Consider the following 19,928-nt stretch of genomic DNA (forward strand, 5'->3'; position numbering starts at 1 on the left):
TTCTGCGTGACTAGGTTAACCACGGCCTCTCACAACCATAACTTGCCATAATCATATATTAACTTTGTTGATGAAAGATGCAATATGCTTGATTAATAAATGGATGAATATTAAATTTCTTAGTGAGAAAACAACACATGAAAAGTTCAAACATGCTTGCCTGGTTCCACGTAGTCGGGATCGAGCTCGGTGAAGTTAATGTTGGCGTTCCCTTCGACGGATCTACGTCATAAAATATATAACATCATAAGAGTTAAGTCCTAGCTACTGTGTCCAAACATTTTTTTTATTAAATCTAAAAATAAACTAGACCCTCACAGAAATATTTTGCAAAAATAATCAAATAAAAAGCTTTTATAGATTAGAAGTTATAAGCAAAACAAAAACAAGGACCATTCTGTAATAAAACATAATCTAGTCAGGGGTTAGCCTGAGAAAACTCGAAGTGCCCGAAGGGAAATGTGTCAACCCGCAGTGAATACGGCTTCTGGAGAAATCGCCTTCGGGGAAAAACGCTTCGAAAAAGAACATAACTCTGACGAGGGGGTCCCACCCTGTCAGGTTCAAATCTCACCGGCGACAGAGGCATGCGGTGGTCGCTGGCGGCAATAGACAAAGGGGCAGAGCAAACCTAGGGCATCAAGGCACTCACTGAGTTTCTGCGCGTCGATGGAAGGTGGATTGGTTCGGTCGTGAGGTTCTACGTTGACAGCGGCCTTGCTCCAGCGGACGATGGCGTCGGGCACCACCATTTCTCACCGAGGAGCTGGCTTGCCACGAAATTGACGGGTGGCTTAGGAGGAGGGGCTCGCTAGGAGGCTAATTAAGGGCTCTGGGGCTCAAATATCCGCTTACCTTGCTCGAATTCCGTCGAGACTAGGGACGGATTAAAGTGGCCGGAGTCGGAGAAGAAGGCCTCCTCGAGGCCCTTCTCTCGCTTGGGCAAGGCTTCGGTGTGAGGAGGGAAGGAGTGGAGTGGTTGAGGGGTTCGGCAGCAAAGGAGGGCTCTATTTATAGAGGGCAGAGAGGGGGTATCGCGGAGCTTAACTCCGACGATCAATTACGGTGATTAGGGGGCTTAATCAGATGGTTTCAAGGTCGGGTCAGTACATACACATCACACGGGTTCCATTTTGGGCCTAAAACCGCGTGGTCATCGATGGATGACACGGCTCGATGGAGTTGTCCTCCCTGGGCATGGCGGTAGCAGAGGTTGCGCTCTGGGTTGCAGAGGACGTGGCGGCGACAAACACGGCGCGTACTAGACGCCAGGGACACGCGGAGCTCACTCGAGGAAAGGGCGGTGCCAAAACGGCGAGGAGTGCAGTAGAGGGTCGCTGGTGGCCGCGGCAGCCGCTGCTCGTGCTTCTGCCGAAGCTGGCTGGCTTAGGCCAGCTCACCACCGATGCGAGCAAACGTCCAAGGGACCGTGCAGCGGTGGATAGGCTTGGGGCACAGTGGCGAGCTGCCCCGTCGACACTTCTGAGATTGATGCTGCGCTGAGGGACTAAATCGGGGAAGCATTGCAAGTCTGAATTTGACTGAAACAATTTCAGAGACACAGGGCTACACTGCACACCAGGTGTTTGATCAAATGAAACTGGCACGAGGAGAATTAATTTGGAGCTGGAAATTTATGAGATGGCCTCTCATTGGGTGCAGAGATTGTCTGCAAATTTTTAGAATTGAAAATGTTTAAGATAGGATTTTAATAAAAACATAATATTTTGGTCAAACTTGAGTCAAATCTAACTTGAAATTTTTAAACTAGTGACCCCAAGGTTTTTGGTGAAATGGGTTGAGGATACTAAGGTCCTCTAAGGACGGAAGTTTGGGTATCAAATACCAAAGGAATCTATGAGTTCCTTTGAAATTTTGCTGGGGTCAAAACTGATTACAGAAAATATTTTTAATTAAAATAAAATATGAAAGGTTGCTAAACCCTTCCACAACTTTGAGGAATCAACTAAAATGAATGCCTAGATGCAAGGGAAGTGCCAAAGGTTAGAAATCACAAGGGATGGATGGAGAAGAAATATAGAAGAAGGTTGACAAGTGAACCTATGGAAATTTATTCCAAGGGTTTGTTAAAGAATAAATAAAAGTTTCAAACCAAATTATTTTGAGAAGAGGCAAACAAAAAGGTTTACAAAGAAACTTCAAGAGTTTTCATCAAAGCCAAATTTTGAAATCCATTTTAAAACAACTCAAAAGTCAAAGAAATCCAATTTAAAAAATTTGGATGTTACACTTTCTATTGTCGAAATCGTTACCATGACAGTTGGCGCCCACCGTGGGGCGTGGTGTCTATCGAGCCATGATGCAAATGGTTTTATTTCTTCGATCTTCATCGACGGAGAATTTGATCCAGGATGTTCCGGACATCACTCCATTCACACGAGAGACATGACACTCTTCACACGTAGGGATCGGGAAATGTCATTCCATCTTGTTTCTTTCTTTTTTTTTTCTTTTTTTTTGAAAGATCCAGCCTGAGGCTGGCATATATTGATTTGAAGCAGGAAGCAGCGCGAAAAAAACGTGACAAAGGTGGTGGTGGGGGGTGACCATAGTGATCAAGGAAAAAAAGGAAAAAAAAAGGATAAAAAGAAAAAAAAACACCCCAGCACAATGAGGGTGGTTACAGGGGTAGATATCTCATGGAGGATCCCAGAACGGGGGCTCCAAAACTTTGGCTCCGGCCTGCCTCCAAAGTTCTACGGTGCTATTGATAGCATGTTTCAAACTTTGGAAATTTGCCAACTTGTCCCTGAAGGTGCATGCGTTTCTCTCCTTCCATATCTCTGAGAGGATCAAAATAATGATTGTCTTGACCGCTTTTTTGTACTTCGGCAAGGCTGGGTTGATCATCAAATTTAGTGACTCTGCTGAGTTGTCACTAACCGCCCATGTTCCCGGGTGCAGCGATGCACATCCGTTATGCGATGCTGCGTGTGTCCAGGTTTGTATGGACAGCGGGCATTGCCAGAACAGGTGCTTAGCTGATTCTAGATTTCGGTGGCACAATTGGCAGAAGTAGCTATTGGGCCAGCCTCTGCGTTGGAGACGATCGTTACACCAAAGTCTGTTCTTCAGCAATAACCAGATGAAGATCTTGAGGCGTGCAGGCGCCCAAGTTGTCCATATTTGCTTCTTGTGGTCGCATCTCAGGTGACCTTGGAACTGGGCCTTGTATGAAGATCTGGCTGAGTAAACTCCTGAAGGTTCCAGATTCCACGAGATTGTGTCCTGAATTCCTTCTTGCAATTGGATATCTCTGTCTTGGACCCATCTGTGCAGCCTGATTGCCTCCTCCCAGAGTTGTTCCGTGTTCCCATGGGCGAGGTCCGATAGCCAAGTGTTGTTTGTGAGTGCATCTCGGACCGATCTGTTTTTCCGCTTGGAGTGTCTAAAAATATTTGGGAAGGACGTCTTGAGGCTTCCCAATCCCGTCCAGGAGCAGTGCCAGAATGTTGCCGTTCCTCCATTTCCTAGGGTTACCGCTGTGGACGCATGAAAAAGGGCCCTATCGGCCTCGTCGCATGGTAGAGCCATGCCATGCCACGGCCTCTCATTGCTAGTCCAAGATAGCCATAGCCATCGCAGTCTAAGCGCTCTACTGAAGCGATTCAGTTCCAAGATTCCTAAGCCTCCGTTTTCCACAGGTGAGCCTACTGTCGGCCAGTTAACTTTGCATTTTCCACAGGTAGGTTCATCGTCCTGTGCCCAGAGGAAGCGACGCCTAACCTTGTCTACCTCGGCAAGGAATTTCTTGGGCATCCTAAGGACCGCCAATGCGAAGGTTGGTAGGGCGGTCAGAATGCTGCGAACTAGGACTCTCCTTCCCGCGATGTTTAGAAGTCTACCCTTCCATCCTGCTAGTCTAGCCCTAATCCTATCCAGGATGAATTAAATGTGGACTAACCGTAGTCGTGCGAGGGTGACCGGCAGCCCTAAATATTTCAGCGGGAAGCCCTTTATTTCGCCTCCAAAACTAGCCAGGGTGTCGTGGACATTGATCCCCTCGCAACGGATGGCCGAGGCGGATGACTTCGCCGGGTTAATGCAGAGACCCGATGCGTGTCCGAAGTTACGGAGAATGACCATCAGTGAGTCTATCTCAGTTTTGGTTGGGTTGGCAAAAATGACCGCATCATCGGCGTATAGGCTGACCCGTAGAGAGAAGTCCCTCCCCGGCAATGGGTCAAGTAGGTGCAGCTCCGATGCTTTTTCCAACAGGCGATGTAGTGAATCTATTGCTAAGATGAAAAGAAGCGGCGATAGGGAGTCTCCTTGTCTAAGTCCCCTTTGGTGGTAGAAAGAGCGGCCGGCCGAGCCGTTTAGCATGACCGACGATGATGCAGTGCTAAAAAGGAGCGCCATCCAGTCGCACCGGCGAGCTGGGAATCCCAGTTGCTGCAGTGTTTCTAGCAGATACTCCCATGAGACGTTGTAGAAGGCCTTTGCTATATCTAGTTTAAGTAGCAGGGCCGGAACTTTCCTCTTATGAAGTGATCTCACTACGTTTTGCACATAGAGGAAACTGTCCTGAGTGGACTTGGAGCGCAAGAAAGCTGATTGCGCCGGGGAGATGATGGTGTTAATTTGTGCCGCTAGCCTTCGGAATAGAACTTTGGTGATTAGTTTCGCCACCGAGTGGATTAGGCTAATTGGTCGAAAGTCCTCCACCCTTTCGGCTCCCTCTTTCTTTGGTATCAAAATTACATTAGCTGTGTTAAGCCTGCCGAAATCTCCCCTTGCTAACTTGTAGAAGCTACTAAACACACTCATTATGTCCTCCTTAATAATGGACCAGCTCGACCTGAGGAACGTCCCTGTGAAGCCGTCAGGGCCGGGTGCCTTTTCTGCCGGTGATGCTTTTATGGCCTCCCAAACCTCTTCCTGAGAGAAAGGGTTATCTAACCCCCTGTTTTGCACCGACGGAAGGTCTAGAATCGACTAGTCTATCGATAAAGGTCTATCAGCCCTAGTACCCCAATTTTGCTGGAAATGACTGAAGATGGCCTCTTCCTTGTGCTCGTGCGAGGATGCTACGGTGGAGCCTATTTGTAAGCAGTGGATGTAATTTTTCCGCTTACGTGCCGTGGCCTTGGCGTGAAAGAATTTTGTTCCCGCATCACCTAGTCTCATCCAGGTGAGGCGTGATGCTTGCCGTCGACGGGCTCGATCTAGTGCCGCTAGCCCTAGTAGCCGCAGTTTTAGCAGTTTACGGAGATGGAATTCTGCGTCTGAGAGTTGTCGCCTCTCTTGTGCTACGTCTAGTCGAAGCACTACTTCTGCTGCAAGATGAAATTGTAGTTTTGCCTGGCTGAAGAAACCCTTGCTCCAAGTTTTCAAATCACGCGTTGTCCTAGTTAATTTAGTGCTAATTATTTTGAAGGGACAAGAAGATTGCACTGGTCTATTCCATGCCTTTTCGACCGTGTCGTGGAAGCGTGGGAAGCTAGGCCAAAAATTCTCAAATCTGAATTGTGCCTGCCGAGTGGTGGCTGTGGTGTGCAGGAGTAGCAACGGGCAATGGTCTGATGTTGCAGTTGATGCCGCATGCAGGGACACCGAGGGGAAGCAGTTGTCCCAGGGGATGTTGCAGAAGAACTTGTCGATGCTGACGAGGGTGGGATCCCGACGCTCATTGCTCCATGTGTATTTGCGGTTAGTGCATCTAATCTCTTTTAGTCCCGCCGAGTCGATTGCCGATCTAAACCTACCCATTAACCTACGGTTGAGGATAAGATTATTCTTGTCGCGCGCTTCGTATATGAGATTAAAATCTCCATTGATGAGCCATGGCTCAGACGCCGGTGGTGCGGAGGAGGAGACTTCTCTTAGGAAATTATCCTTTCTAACATCGTCCGCCGGGCCGTAAACCGAGGACAGCCAGAAGCTATTCTCATGCCCCAGCAGAGTAACCCTGGCCGTGATGGCGAAGACTCCTATTGCATGGGAGGTGATGGTGGCAAGGTTTTTATCCCAAAGGATAGTTGCACCTCCACAAGTGCCTATGGCCGGCAGCGCGATACATCCGGTTAGATGTTCTCCTCCGATATCCCTAACTAGTTCTGGCGACTAGGCTGAAATCTTAGTCTCCTGGAGACATAGGATAGCCGCCCGTAGATTGTTTGCCATCTCCCCCACAGCCGCCCTCTTAGCTGGGCTGTTAAGACCGCGTACGTTCCAACACATAATTGGGGGGAATTTTTCACTCATTTGGAAACGTAGCAAAGCTCCGAAGGAAAATAACTAAATGGTCTCAGGCCGTTGTCACACACATCCAACTTAACTATGGCGCGGCGGCGCCCACCAACAGCCCCCAAGATGCGCCGGCGACGAGTTGCCTCCTCTCTACCCGAACAGATTCTCGACGAACCTAAAACAAACCTAAACCGAGCTATCCTCAGTTGCCGACGAAGCGGGATACATGATTGAACTAACATAGGTTACACCATTGCCTCATCGGCAACTCCATCAGGGCCGATCATGCCGGCCATCACACGCAGGGCCTCGCTATCCAGGCGAGTCAGCTTGGCGATCACTGCTAAGTCGCCGTCGGACAACGGTTCCTCAAAACGCTGCAGCAGCGCTCTCGCCACTTCTTCGGTCATCTTATCACGGGGGCCCAGCAGCCCCAGCTCCTTCACGAGGCGCAGCGAGCCGCGCTGGGCTACTGGCACCGTCGAGCCGCTCACCGCCTGTCTGGCATTGTGCCTTGTCGGGGTCGAGGAAGCCCTGCTCTTGGGAGGTGCAGCTTGGCGGCGAGCAGCGGCCGGGGCTGGAGTCGTCGAGATGAGGGCATGCTTGCTGGCGCGGAAGAGACTCCGGGCCTCCGAACGATCAGCGGCCGCTCCCAGTTGCATCTTGCTCACTCGCCCGGTGACTGCACCTAGCTGCAGTTCCATCGTGCGTGCCGCAGTCGGGGTGGTTCTATTGTACTGACCCATGTCCGACGCCGCGGCGGACAGAGTTGGGCTGAAAGCGTCAAGTTGTACTGTCTCGGTGGGGTCGGTTAGCAGCCTCGCTGCGTCGAACTCGAGCGGGGAGTTGACTAAGGCTTCTGCCGTGGCGTGGACGTCCGCCGCCAGACTGTCGACGGCGGAGGAGGTGCTGTAGGGCTTCAGCGCTGTGTTGAAGAAAACCTCCACTGGGTCTCTCCCCGTGTGCCCAGCGTCAGGGCCTGCTGCTACTGGAGAATCGCTGGCCAAGGGGACGTACCTCCCTGCAGAGGGAGGCGGAGTAGACGGGCACGCCCGTGGTTGATGGGGCTCAGGCCTCGCCCTCGACGAGGCCCTCCCGGGTCCCTGACGACGCCCAGAAGAGTGGCCGGACCTACGGCGGGGCTGCGGGGAGCGGCTGCGGTGGCGAGGAACCGGGGCAGCCTTGGGAGGAGCCTGAGAGCGTCCCCGGCGAAGGAGGACGTCTCTCCAGGACCTCTGGTTGCCACCTCCCGAGCGTCCGTCGCCGTCTTGGTCCCGCGCGTGACCACCCGACGGCCTGCCGCGGCAGCCAAGATCCGCGACCGGTGCGCGAGCTTGGCGCTGGTTTCGCCCTGGGCCCCGTCTGTCCTCGACCCCCATCGACCAGGTGGCGGGAGCCACCAACGGGAAAGGGGCGGAGTCGTTGTCGGATCCAGACGAGGGTAGGCCACTCTGGCCGGAGTGAGAAGACCGAGGGGAGGGCGACGTCCAATCTTCGATACGATCCACGTGAATCAGCATGGTGTAGTCCGCCGTTGCTGGTGGCGGCGCGACGCGTCTGTCGGGAGGGGAGAAGCCCTCCATCTCGTCCACCCGGCCCGCACCCCGCGGAAGGACCGCAATGGTATGCGAGGTGGGGATTTTGGTGATGTCGCTCGTCCAAATCCAGCAAGCAAAGGTCTTAGTGTGGCCTCGCTCGAGCGTCCGACTGTCGAGACGGTCCACCCGTACCCGCTTCCCCAATATCTCCTCCGCCCCCTCCACGGACCAGAACTGCATTGGAACCATCTCAATGACGACGCGAACATGCAGGTGCAGGGAGCCGAAGATGGCATGGTCATGCTCGTGCCAGGATGCAATGTTGAAGGAGGCACCCTCGACACGGATGGAGCCTCTCCACAGTGCGTTGACTTGATGCGCGGGCTGCGTGAAGAGCACTAGGAAGTGCTCTGGGTGATGCGCGGTGACTCGCAGGGAGTGCACCGGCACCGACAACAGCCCCTCCAGTGCTCTGCCCACAGCCATAGGAGAGGTGGCGTTCACCCCGTCAGCCGCGGTCAGGGTGACGGCGTGGCTGCGCAGGAAGAAGATCGCCTGGTCAACAGCCGGGGAAGGGATGGCGACGGAGCGGGTCGCCCTTGGCCGGCGCGCGTGGTCAAGGTGGCGGAGCATGGCGGAGGAGAGCTGCGACATGGAGGAAGCGGCAGGTGGTGGGAAGCGGATGCGCTGGTGCAGCGGTTGCTCGGGAGGAGCCGGACCTAGCCTGTCTCTAACTTGGCCTCCCCGACCTCGGACAAGGGGGTTCCGAGGGCAGTTTTTCGCGATGTGGCCGGCCCTCCTACAGGTAATGCAGTGAACTGGATCCCGGCAGTCCGCTAGTCGGTGTCGCTTGCTCAGGCAACGGAAGCAGCGTCCTCGGAATAGATATAGCGGGGGGTGGGACGTACCGGCAATGAATGGTTGTGGGCGGTCCGAGCGATGCGGCAGGCGGCGCGCCCGAGGGACCGGGGGGTCGAGAGGCGACGGCCGCTCCTCCAATTGCTTACCTCGGTCCAGCCTGGCTCCGTGCCCGAAGGGGAAAGTCTACCGCCCGGAGAAGGCGCGACGACGATGGATTTGATGCGGGGCGCAGTCTCAGGTACCGTCCCGTCGGAGTTAAGCCGCGAAGGACGCCCCGCTGCGACCGGATCCGGGAGCGAACCCGAGCTACCCGTCTCCTGCCGAAGCAGCAGAGGCGCTAGTTCCACCGATGGACCGACGGGGAACGCTGAGCAACCGCCGTGCTGCAGGAAACGCGGCGCCCGGTCCAGATCTTGAGCCGCCCGAGGCGGGGAGGTCGACCGCGCGGTGCTGCTCAGACCGCGGGGCCGAGATCCGCGCCGGTCCCTCCTGGGGGATCCCCGCGGGGGACTGCGGGATCCGCCGGTGCCCGTCATGAGAGCGTATTTGGTGGCCGCCGCGGCCGGAGCGGCCCGCGGCGCGGATGGGCAGCGAAAGTTACGAGGGAGTGTCCTCGTCCTGTTTCTTTCTTTACAATCGATATATAATCTCACTATGATTGTTTTTATTCTATTTATACATGTGCTCGTGCGAGTACCATGGAGTTTCGATCAATCGAAATGGAATGAAGGTACAAGCAAGGATGACGGCCGCATCATGTTCTTCACATCAACCAGACAGCGCAAGCAACAACCCCAGCGCCGACGGTAAACCGATCACCGTTCAGACAAGCGACATGGAGAGACACAAGCCTGGCTGGTAACCCGGGGCTCCTCGGCCCGGTTGTTCGCTGGGTAGTGACCTTCATGGTAGAGGTACCGATCCTGCCGGCGTCCGCTCGGGAGTGATCTTCGAGGTGGTCACTGCGGCATGCGCAGTCCCGGCGTGGCGCGGAAACAGGAAGTCGGTCAGGCCTCCGGGCACGTCGGTTGTTCCATCCGTCGCGGGCTGCTGGCTGCCGACCAAGCCTCCGGGTGCGGTGGTTGTTCCATCCGTCGCCGGCAGCTCGCCATAGCCCTTTCTTCCGTTGACCATGCAAGGTGAGTGGGCAATCTCCTCCTTGATTACGTGCATGCAGGTAAATGCATGCAAGTAATTTCCTCATGGGCTGACCGGTTCACTGAGGTAATATACTTATTAAGGTTGCGCGTAACCATAGTATCATAGGTAGGTAGTATCGTACATGCCAACTAGGTAATTTTGATGAGGTGACATAGAATTAAATGAAGAAAAAGAGGATTGAGTATCATATCATGATACCGTATCATATTAAATGATATGCTACTATGTGTCTTGCATGTCAATAAATAAACTACCCTATGATACTAACATATGATATTATGTATTACGGATGTGGTATCATACACTAGTATCATATGCATGATAATAGTATATGATACTACCCATTAAAACCAACCTAAACGCGTCAGCAGCTGAGCATTTCCGCGTTAGTTAATTACGCATGCATGCATAACCGCCCACCATCGTGGAACGTCGTCATGGGCATGCCTTAACTGTCCGCCATTATACATAACCGGCCACCAGTGGCAAAACGCATCCGTACAGTGACGTTTTGATCCAGCAAAAATATATATTTGTAGCTATGCTTGCTACTAACTTGCAGGGTCATTCCTCCGTCATCACCTCCAAACAACAGTTTATTCAGACGGACTGTCCATTCGAGCTACTAACACGATGACATGCAGAAATTATTTCTGATGAATTTTACAAACAGATGACCAACATGCAGTGACTCGGCCGCCTCGTGCACCATCGCTCAGCCGGACGCGTCTTCGTCACGTGGCTGCCTCGTGCACCGTTGCTCAGTTGGCGCTTTTATATCATCCCCCTCCCCGTGCACCGTCGCTTAGCCGGATGCGTTTTCATCATTCGGCCGCCCCGTGCATCGTCGCTCAGTCGGACACGTCTTCATCACTTGGTCGTCCCGTGCGTCGTCGCTCAGTCGGATGCGTCGTCATCAACGGCCACCCCGCGTTGTCGCTCAGTCGGACGCGTCGGCATCAATCGGCCGCCCCGTGCACCACCCCTCAGTCGGACGAATCGTCACCACTCGGCCGCCGTGCATGCCATCGCTCAGTCGGACGCATCGTCATCACTTGGCCGCCCCATGCGTCGTCCCTCAGTCGGATGCGTTGTCATCACTCGGACATCCTACATGTCGTCGCTCAGTCAGACACGTCGTCATCACTCGGCCGCCCTACATGTCATCGCTCAGTCGGACGCATCATCCGCACTTGGCTGCCCCGTGCGCCGTCCCTCAGTCGGACGTGTCGTCATCACTCGGCCGCCCTGCATGCGGTCGCTCGGTCAGATGCGTGTCAGCACTCGGCCACCCCGCGCACCGTCCCTCACTCGGATGCATCGTCATCACTCGGCCACCCCGCGTCATCGCTCAGTCGGACACGTCGGCATCAAACGGCAGCCCCGTGCGCCGTCCGTCAATCGGACGCGACGTCATCACTCGGCCACCCTGTATGTCGTCGCTCACTCACACGCATCGTGAGCACTCGGCCACCCCGCGCGTCGTCCCTCAGTCGGATGTGTCATCATCACTCGGCTGCCCTGCGCGTCGTCGCTTAGTCGGACGCATCATCCTCACTCGGTCGCCCTATATGTCGTCGCTCAGTTGGACGCATCGTCAGCACTTGGTCGCCCCATGCGTCGTCCCTTTGTCGAACGAGTCATCATCACTCCGCCGCCTTGCATGCCGTTGCTCAGTCGGACGTGTCATCAGCACTCGGCCACCCCGCACGCCATCCCTCAGTCGGATGTGTCGTCATCAATCGGCCGCCCCATGCGTCATCCCTCAGTCGGACGCGTCACATCACTCGGCAGCTTGTGCATCGTCGTACAGCTAAGTCATTCTTCACTTTGACACTACATTCTATTAAATAATCATTTCTGCATTACTGAATGTTAAGTAAGTCACACATGACGTTTACTCGGAGGCCACACCACCGACTATACCTCTGCACTCGGTTGTTCATTTTCATGTCGGAATACTCCACTTCTGCTTCATTTGCATCCAGAACTCAAATGAGTTCACTCCGATCCTTCACTCTTTTAGACTCTTGCTATTTCCGAACCAGCAATCAGCTGGCACACCCAGCAGGTGCAAATGGGTGTTATTTACACACATCACTTCATCAAACTCATATTAATTTGAGAAATTTTTACGTTGGCTTGTGCTATTTTTCGCACGGCCTGCACATCGTCATCCCACTGGACGCGCCTACATCGCTTGGCCGTCCAACGCGTCGCCACTCGGTTGGACGCGTCTCCATCACTCGGCCGCCTCGTGCGTTGTGACTCCGCCGAGCACGTCTTCATCACTCGGTCGTCTCGTGCGTCGTCACTCCGCCGAGCATGTCTTCATCACATGGCCACTCCGCACGTTGCCACTCTGCTGGATGCACCTACATCACTTAGCCGCCCAGCGCGTCGCCACTTAGTTGGTCGCGTCTCCATCACTCGGACGCCTCAAGCGTCATCACTCTGTCGAGCACGTCTTGATCACTCGGCCATCTCGTGCGCCGTCACTCCGCCGAGCATGTCTTCATCACATGGCCGCCTCGCGCATTGCCACTCTCCTGGACACGCCTACATCACTTGACCGCCTAGCGCGCCGCCACTCGGTTGGACACGTCTCCATCACTCGGGCGCCTCGAGCGTCCTCAGTCCGTGAGTGCGTCTTCAACACATACTGCCCCGTGCATATCCACTCAGCTCGACGCGTTTTCATCACTCAGATACCTCGCGCATCGCGACTCCATACGACACGTCTTCATCAATCAGCCGGCCAATGCGCCATAACTCAGTCGAACACATCTACACCACAACCCCCAGCAGGTGACCGGCTTAGTTGCGAACCTAACTTCGCCTAAGTTCAAAAAATACTCCGAGTATGGACATACTCCACACTCGGGAACTTAGATGTGACTCTGTATCGCATAAGTTAAAAACAACTCTGAGTACGGACATGCTCCACACTCGGGGACTTAGCTGCGAACCAGACTTCGCCTAAGTTAAAAACTACTCCGAGTACGAACACGCTCCACACTCGGGAACTTAACTGCGACTCCGTATCGCCTAAGTTAAAAACAATTCCGATTACGGACATGATCCACACTCCGGAACTTACATGCGACTCCGTATAGCCTAAGTTAAAAACAACTCTAAGTAAGAACATGCTCCACATTCGGGGTCTTAGCTGCGAACCAGACTCTGCCTAAGTAAAAAAACTACTCTGAGTATGGATACGCTCCACACTCGGGAACTTAGTTGTGACTCCATATCGCATAAGTTAAAAACTACTCCGAGTACGGACACGCTCCACACTCGGGAACTTAGTTGCGACTCCATGTCGCCTAAGTTAAAAACAATTCTGAGTACGGACATGCTCCACACTCGGGAACTTAGCTGTGACTATGTATAACCTAAGTTAAAAACAACTCCGAGTATGGACATGCTCCACACTCGGGGGCTTAGCTGCGAACCTGACTTCGCCTAAGTAAAAAAAACTACTCCAAGTACGGACACGCTCCACACTCGGGAACTTAGTTGTGACTCCGTATCGCATAAGTTAAAAACAACTCGGAGTACAGACATGCTCCACACTCGGGGGCTTAGCTGCGAACCAGACTTCACCTAAGTAACAAACTACTCTAAGTACGGACACGCTCCACAGTCGGGAACTTAACTGCGACTCCATATTGCCTAAGTTAGAAACAACTCCGAATACGGACATCCTCCACACTCGGGAACTTAGTTGCGACTCAGTATCGCCTAAGTTATAAACAACTCCGAGTACGGACATACTCCACACTCGGGGGCTTAGCTGCGAACCTGACTTCACCTAAGTAAAAAAAACTACTCCAAGTAAGGACATGCTCTGCACTCGGGAACTTAGCTGCGACTCCGTATCGCCTAAGTTAAAAACAACTCCGAGTACGGACATGCTCCACACTCGGGGGCTTAGCTGCGAACCTGACTTCGCCTAAGTAAAAAACTACTTCGAATACGGACACGCTACACACTCAGGAACTTAGCAGCGACTCTATATCACCTAAGTTAAAAACAACACCGAGTACGGACATGCTCCACACTCGGGAACTTAGCTGCGACTCTGTATCGCCTAGTTAAAAACAAACTCCGAGTACTTACATGCTCCACACTCGGGAACTTAGCTGAGACTCTGTATCGCCTAAGTTAAAAACAACTCCGAGTACGGACATGCTCCACACTCGGGGGCTTAGCTGGGAACCTGACTTCGCCAAAGTAGAAAAACTACTCTGAGTACGCACACACTCCACACACGGGAACTTAGCTGAGACTTCGTATCGCCTAAGTTAAAAACAACTCCGAGTACAGACATGCTCCACACTCGGGGCTTAGCTGCGAACCTGACTTCGCCTAAGTAAAAAAAACTACTCCGACTATGGACACGCTCCACACTCGGGAACTTAGCTGTGACTCTGTATCGCCTAAGTTAAAAACAACTCCGAGTACGGACATGCTCCGCACTCGGGGGCTTAGCTGCGAACCTGACTTCACCTAAGTAAAAAATACTCCGAGTACGTACACGCTCCACACTCGGGAATTTAGCTGCGACTCCGTATCGCCGAAGTTAAAAAAAACTCCGAGTACGGACATGCTCCATACTAGGGAACTTAACTATGACTTTCTAGCGCCTATGTTAAAAACAACTCCGAGTATGGACATGCTCCACACTCGAGGGCTTAGCTGCAACTCGGTATCGCCTAAGTTAAAAACAACTCCGAGTATGAACATGCTCCACACTCGGGGTCTTAGCTGTGAACCCGACTTCGCATAAGTAAAAAAAACTACTCCGAGTACGGACACGCTCCACACTCGGGAACTTAGCTGTGACTCCGTATCGCCTAAGTTAAAAACAACTCTAAGTGCGGACATGCTCCAGACTCGGGGCCTTAGCTGCAAACATGAATTTGCCTAAGATAAAAACTACTCCGAGTACGGGCACGCTCCACACTGGAGAACTTAGTTGCGACTGTGTTTTGCCTAATTTTAAAATAACTCCGAGTGCGGACATGTTCCACACTCGGGGACTTAGCTGCAAACCTGACTTCGCCTAAGTTAAAAACTACTCCGAGTACTGACACGCTCCACACTCGGGAAATTACGTGCAACTCTGTATCGCCGAAGTTAAAAACAACTCCGAGTGCGGACATGCTCCACACTCGGGAACTTAGCTGCGAACCTGACTTCGCCTGAGTTAAAAACTACTCCGAGGACAGACATCATCCATACTCAGGGGCTTAGCTGTGACCCAGTATTGCCTTAGTTAAAAAATACACTCGGGGACTCGACCTTGATCCAGAAATCATATAAGGTAGACACAACAAACATGCAACATGACGAGCACTAGAAGACTTAAACCCTCTGCCGGACTCATCTAGCCCGACAGAAGCTCGGGGACAACACCAAGTGGGTGCACTGAGCATGCCCCCACTGGAAGAGAAATACAAAAAAGAAACATTCAGCTTGGTCAGATCCAGCAACAACATTCAAGTACAAGAGACTCTACAGACTCCAACCGACTACCAGCAATCAGTCAGAGTCTCAGGGGCTACTGTTGGGGATACACAAGACGGGTAGGCCTATGAAGGTTTGAAATACCATAATAGCATGGGGTCCACACATGAGATGGGTCCAGACAAATACATACATACTATCAACTCAGACAAGTACATTCCATCCATTCAGATGACAGACAACCACTCGGCTGTATGATTCACTCGAGTATGCGAAGACCAACAGTCAGCAAGGCAGTCGAGGCATAGAGGAGGTTCTATAGTGGGCTGACATTATGGCATTAATGCCCCATCTTGTAACATAAGAGGTGAGGGGGTGGCGCATTCTATATAAGCCACCCCCTCCACATAGACAAGGGCGAGCTCATTCTCCCCCCCCCTTGCCTTCCACGCCACTAGTCTCAGGACTTAGCTCACGCATGGAGATCCATTCTCCCCTCTCTTTCTAAAATACACCACGTAACGCTTTGTTCATGAAAAATATTCAAAGCCTCTCTGGAACACGAGACGTAGGGTTGTTATCTCCACAGCGAGAGGCTCGAACTCGCTAAAAGCACGGTGTCACCCATTTGCATCTCGATAGATCATGCCCATTTATCCTACCCCCTTTCTATTGTCGGAATCGTTACCACGACACTAGGAAAATGGCGTTCATGAAGGAGATGGTGGAGGAGAAAGCCAGGTCCCAGGCGGCCTGTGAAGCCCATGAGGCCGCTTGGAAAAAGGAGGTGGTGGAGCTTTGGGGGCGGGCGCTCATCATGCGGAGGAGGTGTACGCAGACAGGTACTTCACGACAAAGGTCAAAGGAGCTAGGCGCCTCATCGCTGTGTGGAAGTGCGTCGATAAGCTCCAGCGAGCCTCCGACGAGGAGCTCGTGTGGGCGCCTAACCAAATGGCAAGATCGTTCGCACTCGTCCGCCACCAAGAGGCAGATCAGTACATCAAGCGCTGCAAGGCGGAGGAGGCGGATTACTGCCTCCGTGCTAGGAAGACGTCGCGCACCAAGAGTTGCTCACGAGGCGCTGCCGGAATACTGCCCCCAGGAGGGACTATAAGTTTTAGTATTGTTCGTTTTCAATTTTATGCATTGTACATAGTAGTTAAGTATCATCACATATAAGTGATGACATTATATATATATATATATATATATATATATATATATATATATATATATATATTCTGTGATGAACTAATGAACAATTAATATATATTATGAACTCCATTTTTCTATCTGTTTTCGTATACTAATCTGTACCTAGTTGTTATCATCCACATATACAGAATGGAAATCATATATACACATATTAAAACATAACATATAAGAATGCAAAACCGAGTACACACATTCAAACAGGGCAATAAATAGAACAACAATATGATTGTTGTGAATACATAGCGATCCATGTCGAAACGACTCAACAAAATAAAACACGTCCATGACCAGCAGCCCTTCCCTACGGTAGCTCTTGGCTCTGCCAGAACTCATGCACGCGTTCATCCAAGAGGTCGACATGCTCGTGGTACATGTGGAGCGTGATCTCGAGCTCCAAGTTGGCTATTTCATCGAAGATCACCACTTGGAGGATGCGACAGCTATGTTCTTTTACTGCGCCCAGGTGGAAACCTGGTCCAAGGAGGCGGTCGAGCCAAGCGACCAACGCATTGGCATAGAGCTGGCCACGAAAAAGGCGAATGGCGCAATCCATGCGAACTGTGTGACACGCGTCCGATGTAAGTATGGCGCAACTGGAGTCTGGTGCAAGTAGGACATGGCCGGCCTATGGTGCAAGTACAGCGCAGACGGCCTCTGCCCACTCCTAGCGAGGGATGGGGGTACTGACGGGACATGTACCCAGCTGCAACACCCTGCCGACAACAGGAAAGCACCGATGGATCCGCTCTTGCTCTGCAGCATGCTGCAGCTCTCGCTCTACAGTGCTTCAACGGTCTTGATGTGCGGCGAGCCGCAACCTATTGGTGCGGATGCCCATAGCTTGCTCCGTGGCACACCATCAATCATGTTGTATGGCAAGGTGTAGCCTCTCGTCGCTGACATGCCTATCTTGATCCGCGGTGCTGAAGCACCGTGCACAAAGTGTCTGCTCAACCTTGACAATGACGCGCCGCACGGTGTCGTCCATCGTGTTGTCGGGGAGCACCTCGGCCTCGACGGACCGTGGCGCCTACTTGTTTTCCTTGTCGAGGAGGTTGGCGGCGCTTCCGTGGGTTAGCATGCAAAGGTGGATGTGCTACAGTCTACACTTGTTTCCTCGGTGTGTCGCGCATCACCTAGGTTTATGCACAATATCATTGGGTGGCGACGGGAAACCGATGATGAAATGGCGGGAAATGGTGACGTGTTGATAAAACGTCACCAATTAATGGAAACTTAGCATAGAAGGAACATTGAGCTAGCACGACGTGTGCAGGCACATTGCTCGCCCAAGGGTATGATCCATATATATACTTGTGTGCCCAAGAGAGCACATTATTCACAATAAAGAATACTGCTACATTTATCCTAGTAGAGCGGTGGCGACAAGCGTCACAAGAAGAAGTAGATGATGATGAGATGATCGTTTATCCTAGTTAATTATGCATGTAATACTTTATTTTGGTGTGTGGAAACGTCATATGTGTACTGGCCACCTATGTAAATGGATGTTTAATTTAGTTGTGCAATCATTTCCTTATTTGTACATCTTATTAAGTTGAACCGTTTCTGTTCTCTTGGCTCAACGCAAACAGTTTATCCGGGTAAACTGGATGCCATATATCTCACACACCTTTGATATGGCTGACCATTTCTGTTGTGTTGATTAATCACAAACAGTTCATATGAGTGAATTGTATGTCCTATATCACACACACCTTCATCTGGATGCCCATTTCTATTGTTCTCACTCATCGCAAATAGTTAACTCGAGTGAACGTATGCCACACATTGCACACGCAACTCTAATCTGAATCGTGTTTGATGTCTCCGCCATCACAAACATTTTGCATCTTTTTTGATGGTTTTCACATCATCGTTTGCGATTCATGCATTGCACACAGTTTTGTTGAAGTGTCTGATTGTAGTGTTGCATTAGCAGCATCCTCTAGTAGTGGATGGCATTGAGAGTTTACCTCTTCTTTACCTTTCATCAAAGAGATAAGTTCTTCTATCTTGCTTGTTAACTCTCAGCTATTTTCTTCTATGACATACACCTTCTTGGTGGTGGTCCTATCAACATGCCATTGGGCATGCTTCGCTTGTGTATCATCTAGTATCTTCTTGTTATCTTCTATGGGCTTTTCCATGATTATTCCTCCTGCAGCTGTATCACGCATAGTTTTTTACATGTGATTCAAGCCATTATAAAACATATGAAGGACTAAACACTCCTTCATTCCATGATTGGGGCAGTTTGTTATAACTTCTTTCATTCTATCCCACGCAAGCACTAGTGGCTCATGTTCGTCTTGCTTGAAACTTGTAATATGAGAACGTAATTGCATAATTTTTGTAGGTGGACAAAATTTAGATAAAAATTACTCCAACTAGCATCCCAGAAGTAATACTGCCATTAGGAAAAGCTAAAAGCCATTCGTTAGCTTTTCCTCTCAAAGAGAAATGAAATAAGTGAAGTTTCAAAGCATCTGTCCTTAATCCTTTATGCGTGTCATCTTGCACAATTCAGTAGAATTATGTAAATGCATACCGGCATGTTCAGAAGTAGAGCCTCCAAATTGTTCCTATTGAACATGGAAACTAGGTTCGGTTTGATATCATATTATACAGCTACAACATCAGGTTGTGCTATTCGTTCAACCATGAAGTTGTTGCTAGGAGGAGAAAAACTCCCAAGATAACCAGCAATAGTAACTTTTTGGTGTTTCCAAAAAAATTGCAACAAAATAAGACTTACACTAAAACTAAAAAAGTGAGAACAAAAACTGAATATTAACTCTAACAAAAATACTCTAAACACAAAGACTAGGAATGTTAAACTCATCCTTGGCAACGGCGCCGAAAAAAGGGCTTGATATCTCCTTTTTATTGATCTGGTATTGGAACAAGAAAGGGTATCCCACACCTATTTCCCCAAAGGTGTCCCTAGGTTTCGAACCCATCATAGGAAAATTCCCTTGAAGCAATGGTCTCTCGCAAGCTTTTGCCAAAGTGTCAAATCCAACTTTTGATTGTATCAACAAGCAAATTGTGATTCAAACACTTAAAATAAAAAGAAGGTGTGGGGATGAGGTCTTAATGCTTACAACCATGTATTGGTGTTGGGATAAAAATGATATTAGTTTGTGCTCCGTAAGTCACCGATCAAGAGGTGCTTGCCTCATATCGGAGTGGGGGATGTGTCCAAATAACATCTGGACCGGCATGAGTCCTGCATCAGGAATCAGTTGTCCTACTAAAGGCCCCATCTGTCTGACGGTTTTCCCCAATAATTAAGATAATAATATCAGACAAAAGCATTGGGCATTTAATGACTAAACCTCATGAATCCCCCAGGATATGGTCTTTGTTACCCTACTAAATCTTACTATCACCGGTGTTCATATAACACTTCACGTTCCCCTTGCTCCTAGCCTCACCGATGCTCAACCTCCATGACCTTAGGTA

Source organism: Hordeum vulgare, chromosome 5H (genome assembly GCF_904849725.1).
Source record: "Hordeum vulgare subsp. vulgare chromosome 5H, MorexV3_pseudomolecules_assembly, whole genome shotgun sequence".
In the NCBI taxonomy this organism is placed as follows: domain Eukaryota; kingdom Viridiplantae; phylum Streptophyta; class Magnoliopsida; order Poales; family Poaceae; genus Hordeum; species Hordeum vulgare.